Source organism: Equus asinus, chromosome 1 (genome assembly GCF_041296235.1).
Source record: "Equus asinus isolate D_3611 breed Donkey chromosome 1, EquAss-T2T_v2, whole genome shotgun sequence".
NCBI lineage: Eukaryota > Metazoa > Chordata > Mammalia > Perissodactyla > Equidae > Equus > Equus asinus.
In genome coordinates this window covers 168,053,300-168,075,161 of record NC_091790.1, presented here as the reverse complement: position 1 = coordinate 168,075,161, position 21,862 = coordinate 168,053,300, and the positions used below count along the sequence as shown (strand labels likewise).

The 21,862-nt window shown below is 37.1% G+C and overlaps 1 non-coding gene across 1 annotated transcript; it reads left to right on the top strand.

Moving 5' to 3' along the window:
* The first annotated feature begins 12,362 nt into the window (after nt 1-12,362).
* Nucleotides 12,363-12,553, top strand: LOC123288364 (U2 spliceosomal RNA). The gene has a single exon (XR_006532040.1). It is a non-coding gene; the product is annotated as a U2 spliceosomal RNA (small nuclear RNA).
* Nucleotides 12,554-21,862: the final 9,309 nt, after the last annotated feature.

The following is a 21,862-nucleotide window of genomic DNA, read 5'->3' as shown; positions in this document are numbered from 1 at the left end:
TCTCATAGAGCATCCCTAACAATAAGACAAATGAACATTATGTTTCTCCTGGTGAGATGCTACAGAGGGTACACACAATTATCTATGTAGTGCTCATTTCAAAAAGGTTTACTTGAGAGGGCAGCCTGGTGGTGTAGTGGTTAAGTTCACACTCTCTACTTCCGTGGCCTGGGGTTTGCCAGTTAGGATCCTGGCCACAGATCTAAGCACTGCTTATCAAGCCATGCTGTGGCAGGCGTCCCACATATAAAGTAGAGGAAGATGGGCACAGATATTAGTTCAGGGCCAATCTTCATCAGCAAAAAGAAGAGGATGGGAGCAGATGTTAGCTCAGGGTTAATCTTCCTCAAAAGAGAAAAAAAGAAAGAAGGAAAAGGTTTATTTGAAGCTTAACATGAGAAAATAATAGGACAAATCCAGATAACTTGCCTTCAAACATCCAGACAACTGGCCTTCAAAAATGTCAATGTCTTAAAAGAAATTGTAAGGGCAAGGAGTGGGGAAAGAAAGAAAAGGTTCTAGAGTAAAGAAGACCAAATATAATCTGACAACTAAATTAAAGGAGTGATTTATTATACTCTGAATTTTTTTTAAAAGCATAGCCGTGAAGAACACTATTGGGTATTAAGAAATGTGAATTTAGGCTGTATATTATGTAACACTATTATATCAATATTAAATTTCTTGAGTGTGAAAATTGTTTTGTGGTTATGTAGGAGAGCATTCTTATAGCTGGAAGTATTTAGGATAAAGTGTTATGATGTCTGTAAATTATTCTTAAGCAGTTTACCAAAATAAAAGATATACATAGATGATAGATAAATTATTTAATAAAGATTATATAATATATATAGAAAGATAATGTAATCTGCATAGAATATGATATGTAATCCATATTGAAAGATTATATAATTGAAATATTTATATGTATAATATATAATATCTAACATCTATAGTACCCAAGTCTGTTGGTATATATGGGCAGCTTATAGTATATATTATGTGGTAAATATACTCAATATATAATACTCTAAGTAAAATACAGGAGAGATATAGTATATACTACATAGCATACTGCATAGAGTAAGCTTATAAATTATATAATATGTAACTAATCATAAAGCTTATGATAAGTTAAAATATCATATCTAAATTTATATCTACATAGAAGAGGTTATATACAAATATAATTATATTCTATGTTATATACAATATGAGATATTTTATACATGTATTTATAGAGATTACAAAGAGATATAGAGATTTATATGAGATTTGCATGATATAAATAGAAATATAGAGAGATTTAAGATATTTTACATATACTCGTATATTTTAAAGAAAGCTGATAATGTACGATCAGGCTGTTTCCTCCACTTCAAACGGGGATTCCCTCCCACTCACTTTAAGCCAAATGAAGGAGGCTTAGGAGAAGCAGTGAGATGGGTTGAAGTGTATTCCCTGGTGTCTAACACTTCTCTGGGACACTCTAAAGGGGAGGTGTAGCTATAGCAGCAGTGAGAATGCCCTGACTTAACCACTCACAGCACAAATGTTCATGGTTCTTTTGGACCAAATTTAGACCTCACAAAAGGACCTTTAGAGGAGCAAACAGAGGGGCTCACAGAGAATGGGCTTACCAGAATCTCAGAGGCTATGATGGATAATTGCTCTAACATGGAAGCTAGAGAGGGCATTGCCTGAGTCACATAAACAGACAATGTCCCTGTCCTTATCAGGCTTAGAGTCTAGAAGGGGAGGTGGCCCTTTATCATACAATTACACAACTAAAGATACAATCACAATTGTGAATATTGGTAACAAAGACAGAATCTATTTTATTATCCATTTCTCTCACTTAATACATATCAAAAACAACCCAGAATGAAAAATAGAGAGGGGAAACTCTTTCTCAAATGGAACAAGAGAATTACCATAATCCTAAACTGCAATTTATGGAACACAATAGTCGTAGACCCCCAAATCTGGGAAGAAATAAAAGAATAGGCTAATTAGCAATACATACCTCCTTGAACCACAAAAGTCCTAGAAGATACACACAGTGGTCCTTTGGAGGTGGAGAACAGGTTTGACATCATTGAACAGCAAAGGAGGAGAAAAGAAAGAAAGGAAACACAATGAAAGGACATTTTATATCTACAACCCTGCCTTCCAACTGAGGAGGGCAGGTGAAGTGATGGAGGGTGAGGAAACAGGTTCTAAACAGTCACTAAATGCAATTTAGAGACCCTGTGATCTCTAAGACTCTGCTGTGACCCACAAAGGAAAATTAAGAAGAAATCTATCCCCAAGTCAAAGGAAACAACAGATTTAATGACAGGTGTAAGAGAAGGTAAACCCAAGGAGACAGTGTGGGGGACTGGAATTGGCCACCCGAAGATATTTCTTTTTGGCATGAGGAACATTTTGGTCTGGTTACTTTTAAAAAACTGCAGACAGGAAAGAAACTCTGAAAAGTAGAATTTACTTACCTTTTGTTAAGAGACATTTACATTTGTAAAGGAAATTTCAATCTATAAAGGTGTCTCCCTCTCTGTACCAGGAAGAAGGGGGGATGACCTTATCTCTAGAAACTCTTAATCAATGTGGAAGGCAAGGAATTAAATCTGCATAATAACCTTACTCTTATTTACTGTACTTGTCTGGTAACCTCCCGTAACTGACTCCCCATTCTGCCAACATCCTCCTTTGTCTTTAGCTGAAGGTGATTTTTAAGGTGGTGGCTTCAGCCATTTTGGCGAGTTGTTCAGTTTGCCTGAGCCTCTCCCATGTATACATGTTATAAAGCTTTGTCTAATTTTCTCCTGTTATTCTGTCTCATGTGAATTTAATTTGCTCTCTGGCCAGAAGGACTCAGAGCAGGTAGAGGAAATGTCTTCCTCCCCTACAACAGCAAATAGCCTCTAGATAAATCTCCCTTCCCAAGCCTCTCCCCACTGCTATTTTTCAAAGAATAGGCAACTCCATTTAAAGATAAACAATAGTCATTTTTGAGGAATAATTTCAAGACATACATATAAAAACTTGGGAAAAGTTAAGTTACTACACTTAAAGCCATGAAAACATGGGTATTCAGGCAGAAAAAGAAAGTCATACGAAAAGGGCACACACACAACATCAGGCTGGCTTCAGACTTGACCACATAACACAATGCCAAAGGAGCAGAACAAAGCCTACTAAATTCTCAGGAAGGAACCCAAGATTGAATACACCACCAAGTTGCTCAAGCATACAACCAATAGAGAAACTTATTTAAACATCCGAGTACCTTGAGGGCAGCTGAGATGCACCAACATGAAAGATTAAAGAGCCAAAAGGAAAATCTCATAATAGAGAAGTTGAAACAGAGAGAAAACTATATCCCAAACTATGCTACATTAACCCTGTCAGGTGACTTTTAGGTCAAAAAGCTCTAATTCTAAATGTCTTGAGGTAACCTCCTTCCACAGAGCATACTCAGTGGACACATTAAGGGTGAGTTTGACTAAAATGTGTACATTTTAATTAAATACTTGAAGGAAATACAGTGAAATCTTTCTCAACAGGAATACTGTACTGATGACACTAAAGAAATGGATGATACTGGTGTCACATCAACTCTTTCTCATTCTCTCTTGGATTTTCTCAGGCAAATGGTCTCCCATTACTATGTTAACATACTATTTCCCAGAGTAGTCAGAGTCTTGGATTTGGTACTTTCTGATGCAAGGATCCAAGACTCGATAAATACACATACGGCATGTCAAAGAAAAATTGTATCATACAGAGTTAAAACAGGCAAGGAAGACTACTGGAGATGGTTGCAACAGGACAGAGAGATTGAACTCAACTCCACTGAAACAAAAGACAGGAGAGGGTGAGTTCATGGAAAAGTACTGAAGGAAGTTAAACGGAGGCCCTTCAGCGTGGTCAGACCGTCTGTGTTTCCTAACCGGCACTTGCTGAAGTGGAGCTCCCACCTTCCCACAGAGACTGAGAAATGGGGGCACTCCCTTCCCTTCTTGATGATTGCATTTCAAAGGGATGGATTTCAGGTGCTTGAGAAAGACATTCCTGGGTTGTAAAACTGGCAAGAGACTGGGAGAATATTTACATGCCAGAGAGGCACAGAAAGAACTTATAATTACAAGTTTTATAAAGTAATTGCTCTAAGAAAAGGGAGGTCAGGACCTAGAGTCAGGAAAAAATGTAGTCACGCTAAGAGGAACGTTAAGGCCCTCTTAGGTAGGCATATGGCATGAAGTGTCACTGGTGATGGCTGCATAAGACTCTTGAGCAAGCTATCCCTGGAGAGCTTGACAAACAAATTTAAGAAAAAAATTTTTTTCCAGATTATTTCTTCAAGCATATTAGTGATATGGCTCTTGGCCATAGACTAGAAAGCCCCTCTTCTGCATTTCCATTGACTGAAGCAAAGATTTTAAACTCTGTTCCTGCAGTTAAAATGGAGATAAAAACTGTTGCTTTTACTTCACAAAAATGTTGTGGGGATTAATAGGCAATGTTTATAAAAGCTTTTAATTTTTAGATGTAGAAAAAATAACATTTAAGTACAAAATATGATTCCTATAAATTCAGATTAAAAGTATTATCAGTAAGTTTGTAAAGGGCCAAAGAAAATTAAATCTGAAAAAAAAATACTTTATGTTATTTTCCTGAGGAAGATTGGCCCTGAGCTAACATTTGTCGCCAATCTTTGCCTTTTTTCTTTTTTTTCTCCCCAAAGCCCAGGCACATAGTTGTTTATCCTTGTTGTAAGTCCTTCTAGTTCTTCTATGCAGGACGCCACCACAGCATGGCAGAGATGAGGTGTGCAGGTCTGTGGCCAGGATCTGAACCGGCGAACCTCAGGCCACCAAAGCAGAGCGCACAAACTTAACCACTAGGCCACTGGGCCAGCCTCTTAACTATTCTTTTATAAAGATAATATTTGCACAAGAGTTTCATTACATAGAATGTCTCTGTGAGTGTAAATGAAGGATTATAATAAGCTAAGTATTGTTTAAATAACAATAGAAAAACAGTATTGGTCCTAGAGCAGTGAAATAAGTTGTACAAAATGGAATTTTATTTCTGCAGTCTTGCTATAAATTTTCTATTTTTTAAAATTTTAAATGAAATGTGATTGTTTACATTCTGTTTTTTAAAAATAATATGCAGTAAATTATAGACAATTTCAGAGGCAGAAAAGTAGAAGAAAATGCAATCCCCAGTAGCCTCACTATGTTGGAAAATAACACATGGATGTAATTATTTCTAATCATTTTGTTCTGAGAATATTTCTCACAGTTCTAATCATATGACATATGATTTTATGCTGGTATACTATAAAATGGTATAAATTGATTTTTATATAAAATTTGAACAGAAGTAGGAATTTAAGAATCTCAAGTGACAGAAATAAGAGCTGGTAATATTTTTATTATTTCCTTATAGATTTTTTTCTCTAGGTCGGTGTTGCTTTTTCAGTACTATGTGTCATGTCCCCTCCCCTCTCATTTCTTTAAATTTCTCTTCTTTCAATCTGTCAAGTGAGACTGGAGGGCTTACACTTCACAGAATCCCTGAGCTAAGGGAGAACCTAATTTTAACGTGTTCTAGGACAAGCAGTAGTGATTTTATAAGTGTTTTTATCTCAGTGACACTTCCTGGGCTTAGATGGACTCTGATAGAGTTTGGCTGTAGATAAAAATCTGCCGTTGGTTGGTTTGTTTACTACTTTTTATTAAAAAGCTTGACTGAGGTAATTCAGTATGCATTTAAAGATATAGAAAGTCATTATTCAAGGTCTTTGGTGACTAAAATGACCTTTATGCTGTTATGACCGCACACGACTTTCGTGTGATAGAGAGAAGCAGCTGTCTGTTTAGTAAATCTCCCTACAGTCTATCATACTAGTAGTCTACGTGGTGCCTTCATGAGAACCAGACGATGACACCCCTCCCAGAGGAGGAATTAGAAAGGGGTACAGCCTGTGGGCACAAGACTTGGAATGCCGAGCAAGAAAAGTCACCTGTCTTTCTTCAGACACAGCCCCCGCTAGAGTGCTCCTTGATGAGCCGACCATGGGCCAAGTTCAGTCCTTTCCTGCCCATTCAGTCACATTTGTGCAGGCCACAACCACTCAACTCGGTGGAGCAGCCCTAATTGTAACTATACATGTATAAATGTACAGATGTCTACTTATATATTTGTGTTTATATACTTACCAATTTATGTATTTATGTATACATACTTATCTCTAGTTAGAACCAACTTATTTTAGGTGGTCTTCAAACATAGCAAGCAATTATACCTGAATTGTGGCATAAATAATATGATTTAGGGATTAAGGTATAAGACATTTTTGTGCTACAGGAGAAGGTGCAGAATCAAGAAAGGAATGATTTAGTACAATATTATAGGCCTCAGGTTTGGATCTAGACTATGTGTGTAATCTGACAACACTTAATCTGACCTGCTATCTTAGCTTTGTAGGAAACAAATAAGACTTACTTGAGCTTGATGTCCTCATACTCCAGTTACGACTAATTGTTATGTTCAGCGGTCTTTAATTTATCAAGAAGAATGTGCAGATAATGCATCTTCTCTTCTGAATCATTGCAGACCTTATAGACTCCTCTTTTTGCCTTTATGTATGAAAGACAATCGCTACTGATTAAAACACAACACTCCCAAGTTTTTCTTCAAAGATCCTGATCTGTTTGTCACTATGTTTTCTGTGCTACAGAAGAGCAGTCTTGGGTCCACTTGATTTTTGTTACTTTGTAAGCAATTAATCATTTACTCTGACTCCATGAGCACTTAAAATTATTTTTTTGTCTTTCTTGAAAAGTTTTGGTGGGATGAGTTTAGATATGAATCGCTTTCCTTTGATTTTTACATCAATATGGAAAGTTTAATATTTTATTTTTATTATTTTTGAGGAAGATTGGCCCTGAGCTAACATCTGTGCCCATCTTCCTCTATATGTGGGACGCCTGCCACAGCATGGCTTGATAAGTGGCGTGTAGGTCCACACCCAGGATCCAAACCTGTGAACCACAGACCCTCAAAACAGAGCATGACAACTTAACCACTATGCCACCAGGCTGGCCCCCTGGAAAGTTTTTATCTACATTCTCAGATGTTTTATTTAGCTCAGTAAAGTAACTATTTTTAAACATTACTTTTATTCTAATGTCTAAGTCAAACAAACCTTTAACTTCTAGAATGAATCTTTGCTCTCTGTTCTCTGTTATTATTGTCTCTATCATGATGTTAATCTCTTTGTACTTTGCCTCTATATTCCTGGAGAATGGAACATTTGTTCTTTACTGATTTTATTTTCTACAATGTCATTCTACTATGAACTATCCCCAATGTAGGTTTTAATTCTGCTCTTGCATTTTGTTTCTTTGTAACCATCTCCCTTTTTTCCCATATTTTGTTTAACTTTTCACCAAAATCTCTTCTCTCCTTCCAATACACTTTTCAACAAGGAGAATATTTTGATGTATTTCTAGTTCCTGTGTGAATTCTGAAAATAGATCTTTTCAGTGACATGTTCTTCTTCTAAATAGTTAAGATGATAGTCCCATTTTATTCTTCTGCCATTTTGTTGCGTTTCTGCTATTGTTGTTCTTGCTATTTTTATAGGCACAAGTTGTTCTTTTTTTTTTTTTCTATTTACTTACCTGTATATGAAAAGAATTTTATCCAGGCTCAACATGTGCCTGCAGATAGGGTAGACAATTTCCCATGACTATGCTCAATTTCCACTTAGATGCTGTCGTTCCTTTCTCTTAAAGTCAGTGGCAAATTTATGGGCCCAGATTGTTTTTCAATTCCCAATGTTTATCAAGCATTCATCTATATATTTCTACTGTGCTAAGTGGAATCTTCTCCATGCCTATTTTCTACATCTCCAAAACCTTGAAATTAGGAAGTACATAAATACTCAAGATTCCTATTACTTTGGCACCTACCTACAGCACCCTATTTGAGGAGTTTACAATGCTTAAGCAATCACCAATCTCCCCTCCTTGCCACCCTGTTCATTTACCTAAATTAATCTCCAAATGAATGTAAGAAGCATACAGACACAGAGCTAAAGACAGTGACATGCTACCTTCAAAAGCAAGATTTCTACCAGCAGCAGCAGTTTGCCTAGCTTCCTGCTTGATCCAAACCTAGTTTATGAATGTAGAAATTAATACTGAGAAAGGGAAAGAATACTCTTGTCTTCTGTTAAGTAAGTGGGTTGCTCTCTTTATGAGGCAGAGCCTGGGCATTCATCAGCTATTTTTCTCTGTCCAGTTTTATTGCCCTTATGGTTGGTAGAAGTGGAGTGAAGCAATCAATTGCCTGTCAGCCTTCATTTTTTGGATTGTTGTGACTGTTGATCTTTTCTAAAAACTGGCATTTTTTTCCCTCTGCTTGTTCCTAATCACCAGTCTTATCATGACTCCAGCTAAGCCTGCACCGAAAGCCTCAGTTAAGTGTCTTTGCTGTTTCCAAGATTTGCTGATGTTGCCTGAGATTTTTCCAAGGTCAAATGGTAATCTACTAACCAAAATCTCCCATGACAGAGGCCTGGGATTGTCAGCAATTTAAGAAATGGATGTCAGTCACCAAAGCTTAATTATAGCCCTTTTTAAAGCTAGAATTCACTTAAATATTACCATATAAAGCAATGATGAATGTATATCATTAGTACTGGGGGTGGGGGTGCTGTGCACATGCCCTCACGCCTGAGCACACGCCCTCATATATGAACACATGTGACCTGACACAAGAACACATGCATGCTTTCACACAGGCATGCTCTCGTTTGTCATTAGGAGACTCAAGGAGAAGAATGAAGGCTAGGAGAATGATGTGTAAGTCACTTTACACATATTCTTAGTTACCCTATATAATTTGGCAAGGAAGCTACCAGGGCTCAAATGTATTCAATTATTCATTCATGAAATTTATTAGCTACCTACTATGTGCTCAGCACTGAAGTGGAGGCTTGGAAAGGTAATTACTACTAAACCATTCTGTGATATTGGTGTGTGTCAAGTCCAAACGAACTACATGATCTTTTTTCCACTACCCCTTGCTAAAACGCAGGCCTGATTTTTATACATTATTTTTTCCCAGAACAGTATTCTCACACAAGTTTTTTTCTAGCAAATTCAAACAGAAATGTAGTATGACTTTACCTAATAAAACTCCAAGTTAGACAATTTTTGACAGAAAGTTTTCATATAGTTTTTCATCAGAAATGTTGAGTAGAACTTAGGTTTAAAATACTGGCTTGGGAAAATGATGATGGCAGACAAGTTTTTGAATATCTGAATTCCACTCCCCTCCATGACAACTGACAGAGAAACCAGAATAGAAACTAGAATAGTTACCCCAAATCTCACAAAGTACTTCTGCAAAAAAGCAGCTGTAAGTTGTCCCCCAAAACTGAAAATACAAACTGGTAGGTATAAGGCACCAACAGCACCAAGAGCCATGTGGGATCAGCAACTGTAAAGGAGGAAAGAGAGGAAAAACAAGAGAACGTCAGGTGGCCTTAAAACCCAGGAAACTAGGAGTAGTCACCAGAATACTCAACAGGCCAAGCTGAGAGCGGCAACCTAAAATGGCAGGGAGGTTTATTAGCTCCAATTTACGTGGTAGTGGAATAGGACCAGAATATGGTGAGATGGTGGTGGAGTGGTCTGGGTCTTTTAAACTCTGGAAACTAACAAGCTGAAGCTTTCTTCAAGGACAAAGTTCCAAACTGAGGAGAAACTTTTGGGAGTAGACTCCAAATTGAAGAGAGGGACAGCAGAGACAAAGGAAAGGTCCAGATAAAAGTGGAGGCAGGAAGGAGGGCCTCCATATCACAAAAAGTAGATGGCCATATTTTTGAACACTTTGTTAAAAAAAAATAGAAGAAGTAATTCTGAAGCTAAGAGGTGAGGAAAGTTATTCTGGACCATTTTTTCACAAGAACAGAGGAAAAAATCATTACACTTAAACATGAGTAACAGAAAAGGATTATGATAAAACCACATTCAAAATTCATGTTTAAAAAACAGAATAAAGTTCAGAATAATGATCCTTCAAACAAATGAATGCACATCATAAAGATATGCCCAAAAAGATGAAAATGATAATCCAATGTTTCAAAATAAGCTACCAGAAATTAATAATGAAAGAATGACATAATCTGATATAGAAAAATTCAATATTTAGGTGATTGGAGAAAAGAAAGACCTGAAAAGACAGCTGTAAAAATACAGTAAAAGTTTAGAAATAGTAATAGTTCAAAAAGAAAGAACTAGAACAAACATGAGAGTGAATAAACACTAGGGATAAAATATTAAGAGAAATGGCATGCGGAAAGGAGAAAATTCTAATAATGAAAAGAAATAAACATATATAACAGATTCAAGAGATCATGACAGAAATAGAGGAAGCAAAAGTAAGGAAGACTCAATATACGTATACCAAAAAAAGCACAATGGAATTGAATACCAAAAATTTTAATTTGATAAACTTTTCAATAATTAAAAACTTTCAGTTATAACCAGAACAGCCATCATAGAAAAATACACTGAAAATATGGTGAACCTCAAAAGAAAACAGAAGCCATGAGCAGCCAGGCAAAAACATCAAGTCACTAATAAAGGAGAGAAGACAAGATTGCCATCAGTTTTTCTACGGCAACATTTCATGACAGAACACAGTGTAGTGACAAAGAAACACAGGGAGAAAATGTGAGTCAGTGATTTAATATTTAGCACAAACAACTTCAAGCATGAAAGTCATGATAAAATGTTATGGAAATTCGAGTTCCAAGAATATTATTCCTATAATAAACACTTCTTCATACATTTATGAAGAACGGGTTTCTGATATCCAAAATGACTAGAGAGAGAATGACAAGTGATGAACATTAAATGAACATTTACTCAACAAATGAAAGCTAATTAGTGTTATAATAGAGAAATCATAGTATGCCATGGCTATATATTCTTATATAAAGCTATCAAAAAAGGTGAAGAATGGAGAGATGAGTTTATGAAAAGTAGATCAAAATTAATCATTGTCTTGTGATTATTAACTGAAAACGGATGATGATTTAAATTAAATGCTGGGAGAGAATGGGGAGCGGGAAATAGGTCACTAGCTACTTTCAATAATGCTTACGCTAAGAAATCAAAAGACAAAAACATCTAGAAAGAAAGGGATTACGGCTATTATATAAGGATACTGTATTGTCCCGTCGCGCAGCTGATATCCCCTGGAATAAAAACCCTTTCCTTGCCATAAGCCTGGCGTTCCAGTTTTTATTTTGCCCCTCTTGTGTGGCCGGTAAAGAACCTGTTTTTGCGGCCCATAACAATATTAGCATAAAATAATCATTAGAACAGAAATACAAACCTTTCTAAATATAAAAAAAAGTTTTGATGGGAGGATCAATTCAACTTTTTTCAGTGTTCACCTGTAGGGGAGGGTAAGGAATGGGGTCAAGAAGACAGAGATTGAAGGTAGACTTCTCTGAACAGAGCTTGTATAGACTTGACATTAGGAAAATGAAAACATTATACATAAATTTAATATTTTTTAAAAGGCAGTTCTAAAAAGTTAAAGAGAATGAACCCAACTATATATTGAGTTTGTAGCAAAATAGAAAGTGACTTTGGAACACAGCAACTTTTACCATGTATGCCAGCTGAGATGTGTCCTGAGTACAAAATACAGTGCAAGAAAAAATCTTAAACTGTATCAATCTTATTGTTGGTGGCAGTATTTATATTTTATTCTGAGTCCATTGTGCATACATCATGAGATAAAGCAAATGAATGATTATATGTATAGCTTTGAGAACTGAGATTTCAGCATGAGACAAAAAAGATATATATGTAAGACCAATGCAGTTAAATAAAACCCTATAGTCTTAAAAGTGACCAGACTGAATTGGTATGAACTCGTGTCATACCCATGTCATTTATTAAAACAAAAAACTGAAAAAGCTTAGATACAATGACCAACTCAGTAGCAATAAGTAACCATTAACAATAAAAAACTCCTAGTACCCAGATTGCTAGTTTTAATACCATTTCCTGGAATTCTAGAGAGATGGTTAATTCCAGGTCTTTGACATAAAATGTATGAAATGAATCTGGCACTTCTTGTCATGCCAGAAAATCAGGAAACTGCTGAAGAGTATTACAGGTGGGTCAAAAGGACGTACAAACCAAGTGAAAGAGGCTTCCAGTGGCTGAAGATGGGACAACTTAACATCAAGATGTTTAATAGCTGCAATGGACTGAATACATAAAGTAGTAGATACTAAAAATATTCACTTGTTATACAGCGCTTCTCAGTCTTTTGGCTAAGAGCAAGTGTAGTATCTGTCCTTATCAGTTTAATAGCTGATACACCCTCTCTCCTTGTACAATATATTCAATGGGTTTTTGGAGCAGGGAGATGGAATAGGAGCTTGTTCTGTGGAATCTGCGCATCAACCTGGTGTTGCAGTACCTCCAGCCACGGTGCATCCCCTCAGGGGAATAGCTGAGGTTTGAATAAAGCACTTTAAAGAAAAAACAATTTCACTCGTTATAGCTGGAGGATATTGGGAACCAATTTGTTATTTTGAAAACCAGTAAATAAAGGGAAAGAATCAAGCAAATTTAATCTGGATACAAATTGTTCCTTAGGATATCCTTAGGATAGTTGAGAAGGAGAAGAATCCCTTTATAGACGTATCTCTGCTAATAAATAGAGTGCGAGTGATAGAATTTTACTATTTTAACACCGTAATTAAATAATAGATCTAGGCAATAATCATTAATGGCTATTGTTAATATCATAAAAAAAGAGTTAACCGGAAATTATGTGCTCCCTGATGGATGGAAGTAAAACGTATTATCTGAAGTATTCCTGTTAAAAATTAAAGCTAAATCTGATCAGTTCTCCAGATCTCACTACCAGTTTACAGGAAATAGAGGGGACAGTCGAACATGTTAATTGACACATTGAAATGCAATTAGCAAAATCCAGACCATGGGAAACTACAGAGAATACATGATCTGGTTTCTTCAACAAAGAAACATGAAGAACAGAATTAGAGATGGAGAGGAAACCTATAAAACAAGAGACTTTGATTATATCAACCAATTGTAATGTATGAGACTTATTTGAATATTGATTTGAAATAAATAAAATAATTTCTGACCTACTTGGAACTTAAACACTGACTAGGTATCTGATGCTCTTAGGAAACTGTTAATTTTTAAGTATAATAATTGTTTTGTGGTTCTGTGTTTTAAAGAGTCTTTATCTTATAAAGGTACATATTGAAATATTTACAGAGGAAATGATATAACACTAAAATAATCTGGGTGAGGAAAGAGGAGAGTTTATAAGGTAAATATAAAACAAGATTGATAATGAAATTGAGTGATGATACATAGACGTTTTATCATCTGATCCTTTACATTTTTGCATATACTTGAAATTTTTCATAATGTTTTTTTAAGTACAGAAAAGTCCTAAAAAATAACCCACTAGTTAGTGGGGGGAATCTCTGTTTATTAAAATAAAATGAATATTTTGTTTTTCAAATTGTATTACAGTATTAGAGTAAAATTATTCTGAGTCTTTAAAAAGTTTAAAAACAACAGCCCTGGGTTTAACCGTAGAAAATAAGAAATGGAGAGTCTTAAATCCATAACTGGTCATTAATCTGTTTTGTTTTGTTAGGAGATTTTTTGCCTGGTAATTTCAAACAAAACATTTCCTTTAAGACATAAATAGAAAAATGTAATTAACTAGAAAGCTCATGGTTTATATTTTTAACAAACACCTTTTATCTAAGGAAATAAATTTCTTAAGTATTGTCTATTTTCTCTCCAAAAGCATGAAGAGTCTCATATAACACACTTCATTAGCATGGAAATGGATTTTTTATGTGTAATTTACTTTTCCCCCTACTGTATTACCTTGTAGTTCTTTTACTTTTAAAAAACATAAAAACATTAAAGAACAGATTTTTTTAAACAATATAGGATTTCAACATCTCTGAACTGAAATTAAAATATATCAGCTATATGGTAACAAATTAAATTAATTTAAAAGTAAGAAAATAATCGTAAACTCAGAAGGCCCTATATTTTATGCATTCCTGGGAGATTTAACCCACAATTACTGAAAATTGAATAAACTCTCGTTTGTGAGTTTATTACACTGTTTTGGGGAGTCATTAGCTTAGCTCAGTGCAGCAATGTGTTATGATATGACCAAAAAAGTGATCACAGTGCTTGATGGAAATAAAAGTATCGTTATTCTCTCCAGGAGCTATTTATTGCTAATATAAACAAGATTAAGAAGAATACACATGCAATAGGGAAGACAGTAAAACATAGGCATCTATCTAATTTAACTGTATGAGAGAATGTTGACTCACGACCCAAGAAAGAACTCACAAAAGAGAGCAAAAGTTTCAGTGATATCACATCTAACCAAATATGGGGGAAGGATTAGTCATAAAGGTGTGCCGATTATCTGGATAACACCCAGTCTCCTCTCTAACTCCAGCAGCTATACATCTCAGAGAATCCAAGTTGCACTATTGGGTCAAGTTTCTGTTGTAATGGAAGCTTTGGGAAGACCTTAAGAGTACCTGAATACCAATTCCATAATCATTTTACGCAGGCATTAGCAACCCCATGGTAGATTATAAAAACTGAAAATAAACTACTTTGGGTTCTACCCTAAAGTTACATTTTAGAGAAGAGTATATATGTAGCAGATAATGTATTGCACTACCCAAATCCCTCTTTAGGAATAAGGGACTTGTTCTGCCAGGCCTCTTAGGGAGTTGCTTTGGCTGAAGAAAGCCACCTCATCCAAGGCCAGGCCCTCCTCCTGAGACAGCCCTCATCCAATGATTGATCAATGAGGATATAAAAGCCTGGCCACACTGCTCCAATTTGAGACAACTCTGAAGGGATCTCCGCTTCAAATCTCCTCATGGGCTGGTTGAAGACTACAGCGAGACCACACCACAGCCCAACTTCTCCCTCTGCCCACTCCTGCTTTCTTTCTTCCCTTCTCTACGTTAGGTGTGGTCCTAAGCACACTCTCTAATAAACTTCCTACACACTAATCTCTGAACAAGATTCAGATTCCTGCTTCTCAGGAATCTGTGACAGTAGACATCACAAACTTGTGGGGGAAGGGGACAAAATACATGCAGAAAAGACAACAAAACTCTATAAGCCTAAGTAGCTGCTGGATTGAGGTATGTTCCCAGGTGCCACTTGCACAGCAGTATACCTTTGAGACCCAAAAACTTGGATGACTGGGTAAATTTAATTCACAATGAAGTAACAGGTATCTCATTTCCAAAGATGAGGAGCCCTTCTATGCTGTAGTTTCCTATTCACTGATCATACAAATATAAAGGCAGAATTCCTATTCTCAAAGGAGTGTAGTCCAGCCTAGAGCATTACTACATAGCAAAAATCAGTATATGATGATACTCCATATTGGGACTCTTTTAAGGAGGTTTAATGACTCAATACAGAATATTGAATTTGCGTAATAACACTGGCTGGTCCAATTAGGTTGGCAGAAAGATTGAGGGTATTTCTTCTATTTTACATTTATCCACTTGGGTGATTCTGATTATTGAAAATAGCAGCTGGTAGACATCAATATACACTGAAGACTTGCTATGAGTCAGGAAGTGTGCAAAGTGTTTTATATAACTGCATCTGTATTCGCTGGACGCTAAGGTCGTTGAAGACAAAGATGTGTCCAATGTTTACCTCTACATCCCCCAAACCTAGCAGAGGGCCTAGAACTCAGTGCTCAAAAAACATGTATTGAGTGAATGGAGAGTATCGTAAGGAATCTTCTGAAAGACCCAGAGATGAGTGCTGTCATCATCCTCATTTTGTAGATAACAGACCTGAGATTTAGGTAAAAGTCGTAGAGCCAAGTAGTAACAGGAACCAATCCAGACCAACACTATCAGATTCCAAAACCTGAAGGCTTCTCCACTCTGCCTCACTGTTCCACAGTAAAGCGTGAGGTGAGAGAAGAGACAAGGAAAACAGCCCTTGTCGGAGACCCACTCTTCTTTCTCACTCGCTACATTCTTTAGGGATCATTTCCTGCTCCAAATCCTTCAAGAAATCCTCCTTGACTATGCATCTCTTTTTGCTTCTTCTGAACACCAGCAGCCTTTAACGTCCATCAAAAAGAAATTTTACCCCCAATTTTCCTGCAGAGTTTGTTCCTACTATGTGTGTGAGATCCTCTAAACTCCCCAACTATACTATAAATTCCTGGGGGCCGGACACCACATCATTCTCCCCGTCTGTAGAACAGCGCAAAGCTGAGCGCACAGATTAGGTTCTCCGTGACTATGCAGCTGCTTGTTAGATTCCACAGGACCAGCATCAGACCAGTGACATCCTTCCTCCTTCGCCTTTACAAAATTCTCTCCAGTGTCACACCTTAGAACCAGTGGCTCACTCACCTTTTTGCACTGACTGATCTGAAGTGCTGAACAAACCAGGAAAATGCCCCAGCCAAAGAAAATTAGAGGAAGAAAGGGTGATGAGGTTTTTTCTCCCTCCAATACACACTTTGCTTAATTCAAAGAGCATTTGGGTTTTATTTCATGAGAGACTAAGGACTCTCAGTTCAAAAACAACGCAGTGATTAAGGCCAGCAAAATTTCTGTGAAAGAGAATATAAAGAAGCTTCAGAGACATTTAATTGATCTAAAACAAGAAAGGGCTAGGATTTTTAGCACTCCCTGGAAGTACTAGGCAGAGCGACAGTTAAAATTATCTACTTCGTTACAAGACTAGTATAAGGCTATCTTTATGCCAGAGCAATTATCTAGTTAATTGCTCTAGAATCAGTATAACCCAGTTTCCAGATACATAACACACATTTTGCCAAATGTGATTTGACTTATGCCAGCAGCCTGCAACAGTTTTAGCTGCAAAAGTTACCAGTGGAGCTAAAGGACACCCACGGGATCCTTTGGTAGACTCAAGACTGCAGGGAAGGAAGCACAGGGAAGGGAAAAGAAGAAAAAGAATGAATATCAGCAACTAGGACAGAGAAGTCCAGGAAAGGAGATTGAAGAAAGGAACACTGAGGGAAAGAGAGATAAAGGGAAATGAATAGAAGAAAGGAAAAAAATAAGTAAGTGTGCTAGAGAACAATGCCCTTCCCATTGGCATTCAAAGAATACAATATGCTTTTGGCACCATAGATGTTACCGTTCTTTTTTGAGAATTAAATGAAATAAAGTACATAATGAGCTAGGCAAAGTGCCAGAGATATAGTAACAATGTTAGGTCTTTTCATTCCCCCAAACGGGGTGTTTGTTTGTGTGTACTCCATAAGTATGCAATATGGCTAATTAGGATAACAATAATGATAATGTTTCTTTAATTACTGGGAGAGCCTTGACTAGTCTAAGCTTCCAGGAAATGCCTTGTCCTGGTAGATACGTAAAATACTCCGTCTACTATCCTAAGCCATAAGCTATGGTGGCACTTCATGAATAATAATTAGTTTTTAGTCTTGTACCAAATAAATTTGGAAATCAAAGTTACGCACACAAAGTCTCTCAATATATGTAAGAACTGTACATCTCTCAGCTCTGAATAAACTCTTGTTTACATTACAGCCATTATCTGTCAGTTGCAATAGAACACATAAATTAATGGAAAAATACATTCCCAAACCTCAAAAAAATCTTAAATTCCCAATTCTCCTGTAATCACAGGGTTCAATCTTTTCCCCTGAAGCCCTTTCATCACATTTATCCCCAAGGAGTTAGACGTACTTCTTTCAGTTCCTATATTTATTATTTCCCCAGACTGAGGTGTGTGCGCGTGTGAGAATGTGTGTGTGTGTATGTGTGTGTGTGTATTATTTTTATATTTATGTATAATCAGTGAGTGCTGAAATGGCCCAAGAGTGAGCTGCAGGAGGAAAGGATAATAATCAGAAAGCCCCAAACCTCATCAAATGGCTAACTGATCTCTAACTGAGAATGGAAATATGACAAATATCAATAACTCATTCAGGGCTTCACTTGGAGTTAAAATGGCTCCAGAGTGTGTCCACCTTGTGATCTTCAGCATAAAGTTTACAAAACCAACCCTTTCATTGTTCAAAGGATCTGAGGTGAAGGGACACCACACAATACCCTACAGGTCCCAGTGGCTGAACCAGCATTAGTTAAGATCTCCTAACTCCCAGGGTAGTTTTTCCCATACATTACAACACAGCTGTCCAAGAGGTCTGCAGAAACTACTTGTAATCATTTTTTTTCTTTTTTTTTTTAAAGAATATAATCATCTAACACAGCTCCCGGAACATGAACAGCCATCAATACCTTTTAGTTCCCTAGCTACCCTTTTCCATGCGTGCCATGTGTGGCATCTCTGGTGTGGAAGAGAAGCAGTTGTCTCAGGAATTGTTCTGTGTCTGAATAAGCTCCCAAGTCTACCCCAGAAGGCTGGATTGAGGCTTTCCTTCGTGTTCTTTGGCCAAGGTGTAACTGTCTGCGAGTGTAATGTTCCCATTCCGTTCAGAGAAACACAGACAGAGAAGAAAAGAGCTTTCCATTAGGGAAGTCAATGATCTGTTTCTTTTTGTCAGCTTCTACACATTTGTCTCCCTTTTTCTAGGCACTTATTTAATGCCATGTGTAGGCAAATTAAAAATAAACAAAACCAGGGAGAAAAATGTTAGCTGTTGGCTGATGACATTGCTTAGCAAAATTTGAAAGTCTCATATACAGGCGGTTGCACTCCAGACTTCAATTTACTTCACTTTCCACCAGCAACAAGAGCAAGAATAATTTGCTCGAATGTGGGGAGATCAGAGAAGAGAAGCCTGGCTGCGTTTCAAGATGGAAAGTGACTGGATAAGATGGCAGTGGCGGCAGGCCCTGTTCATCACAAGAGGGAGAAAGGCTGGAAGATGAAGTGGGAGTTAAAAGTGGTTTTTGTGAGCCCAGCTCTGACTATGGTGACCAATCTCACTGTGAGAACACGCACTGAAACTAGCCCTCCACAGAGCCAGATGTGGACATTCTGTAATCTCTGCACACTGAGAAATAAGCTTCTTACACACAGAATTAGGGAAGATGTCTGCCAGAAGTGGGGATGCATGGAGTAGAAAATAAAGACCAAAGCACGGCTTTCATTGGCTCATGCCTGCACACTCTGCTGACCAGGGAGCGGGGGACATACAAGTTTTGAATGCACCTAAAAAAAAAGTATAAATTTGGAGAAGTGTCTCCATGCAGTTATTATTTACCTATTACTTATTTACTGAAATCCTACTTGGTCAGGCACCAGAGAGAGCGCTTTCCTTATATTATATAATTCACTTTCCAGAACAACTCTTTGAAGTAGGAACTATTATTTTCACCAGTTTTAGATGGGGAAACTGAGGCCTAGAAAAGTGCTTCCTTGCCAAGTAACCGTTTTTAAAGAGAAAAGGATGTTATTCCGGAAGAACACATTTTCTCTCTGCCTATGTGAATTGCATCAGAGGTGAGCAAAATTGTTTATGAAAAATAAAGTTGGATTTTACAAGCAGTTTGGCAGGTTTCATTTAGATGTTTTCAGCAGAGTTTACATTCTGCATCAATTTCTGTACCTGGAAAAGGAACAAAACCAGTCTTTTTTAAAAGCAATGGTAGGGGGAAAAAAATCAAAACAGCTGAGCTTAAACTAAATTGTTCATCCCCTAGGACCTAATCTGAGCTCGAAAAATATTCAGATGAAATCAAATTCCTCTACCTCACCATTTGCAGTGTGTTTTGCATGCCATCTGCAGTGTTAGGATCATCCCTGGAAACTACGGGGAAAAAAAGGATGCTCCTCCCTCAGGAGCAGCATATTTGCAGAAGTCACTCATCTATTGATTCCTGATGTTGCTGGTCTTAGAAAGATAAGGCTCCTAATCCAACCACTGAATGTTACTCTGCTGAGATGAAATAGCTTTAATGCCAGCAAAGATTACTGTGATGTTAGGCAGGAGAAGATTGTGTTGCTGGAATTACACCAGCCCCAGGAATACTTGCCACCTCGTGTTAACGCCATATTGAAGCCAAACATTGACTCTACCTCTCATTCTACTCAGAAATCTGGGGGGAGAGCAATCACATTTGGGTGTTTAACTCTAGTAGCTTAGTTCCCATTATAAGCTGCTATGATTTTCTTTCAACTGGCCTCTCTGTTATATGATTTTTATTTAGTTGCTCCTGAGAAGATATCAATTATAAAATGCACCAGCGGTTAACAATGCCTTTTCAGAGGAAGAAACGCTATGGTAAATATGTAAGTCAGTGTAAGAAGTATGCTAGCATCAGGTGCTTCTTAGAATTGAATATGCATCTTGGAATTGAAGTGCATGTACAGATATGTATCTATATATTATGTCACAGATATACATAAACCTACATTGGTATATACATAAATATACTGACTACATGTAATAGAAACAAGCAGCAAATAAAAGGAGAGGTCTTGGGAAATTTTTACATTTTACATCTATGTGAACACATATTTCATTTATGTTTTTACTCGTTTCAGACGGATGTCACAGAGAGACCAGGGCATCTGGGGAATCGAAGTGTAACCCATACTCTGCTTTGAGTAGGAAGAAGATGGAAAGCCATCTGCTCACGACACTAATTAGTGCCACTAATTATTAAGAGAATATTATTATTTTTTGTTTTCACAAAGAGAGTGACAACACTAGGAACAGATTTTATTTATTTATTTATTTTTTTGCCTAGTATAACACATAGTGAGACACTAGAACAAGCAATGCCAAGGAAGATCCAGAATATTTTAGGTAAGCCAAGAAATACATGAAGGAGCTCCCCTCAAGGTCTCATCAGGAAGTATCTAATGCCGGAAGCAAGACACAAAATGGGTGCAGCAGGCCAAGACAGGAGAGTGAGCCCACACCCTTTCTGCACACAGCAGAAGGCCCTGACCTAAGCAGAGCTGGGATGTTGGCCCTCTTCACATTTCATCCCATGTGTCCTCCTTGCCAGTTCCTCTGAAGCGTAAACTCTTAGACCTCCTCAAGGCTATGTTGTGTCAAGTATAATTTATGCAATATAACAATGTACAGAGATAAGACACCCGTTACTGCCAAAATAAGTTTACATTATGACTGTGTGGATAACAGATACACAATCAAGATGATGCATGAAAAGGAAAAATAGAGTCTGAGGAAGTTCACCTGAGGAAAAGATGACACTCTGTGGGAGACATCAGGCATATCTTCATGGGATGAGACTTGAAGCTCATGACACACTATGGAAGGAGAGCATTGGAGGAAAAAGAGCAGCCTAAACGTTACCATAGGAAGGGAAACACAAAGAGTGTGTCCTAGGAAAGGTCAGTAAAAACACGTGCACACATAGTGGGACATGAAGTGGGGCTGTGGAGGTTTTAATAAGTGACTTTCAACACTCCTGAGGAGTTGAAAATACAAACCATTTTTTAGTAGCTATTGAGTCAAGACTTTCCACACTACCAAACTTCTTGACAGTAACAAACTGTCCCACAGAGTCAAAGTAATGAGCCAAATGAAAATAAGAACATATTTACTGGGAAACTACTTATCTAACAACTAAACAAGTAAAACGTGAAGCAAACTGGAGGCTTAAGTCAGAGATTCTTTACTTAATTGAGTCTGATTTTTACTTATTTATTTTTACTAATTCCCTTTAAAAAGATGAATTTAGTCAATGGAGTATGAACACAAAGAGGGGTATTATTTGTTAGTTTAACAAATTGCTACA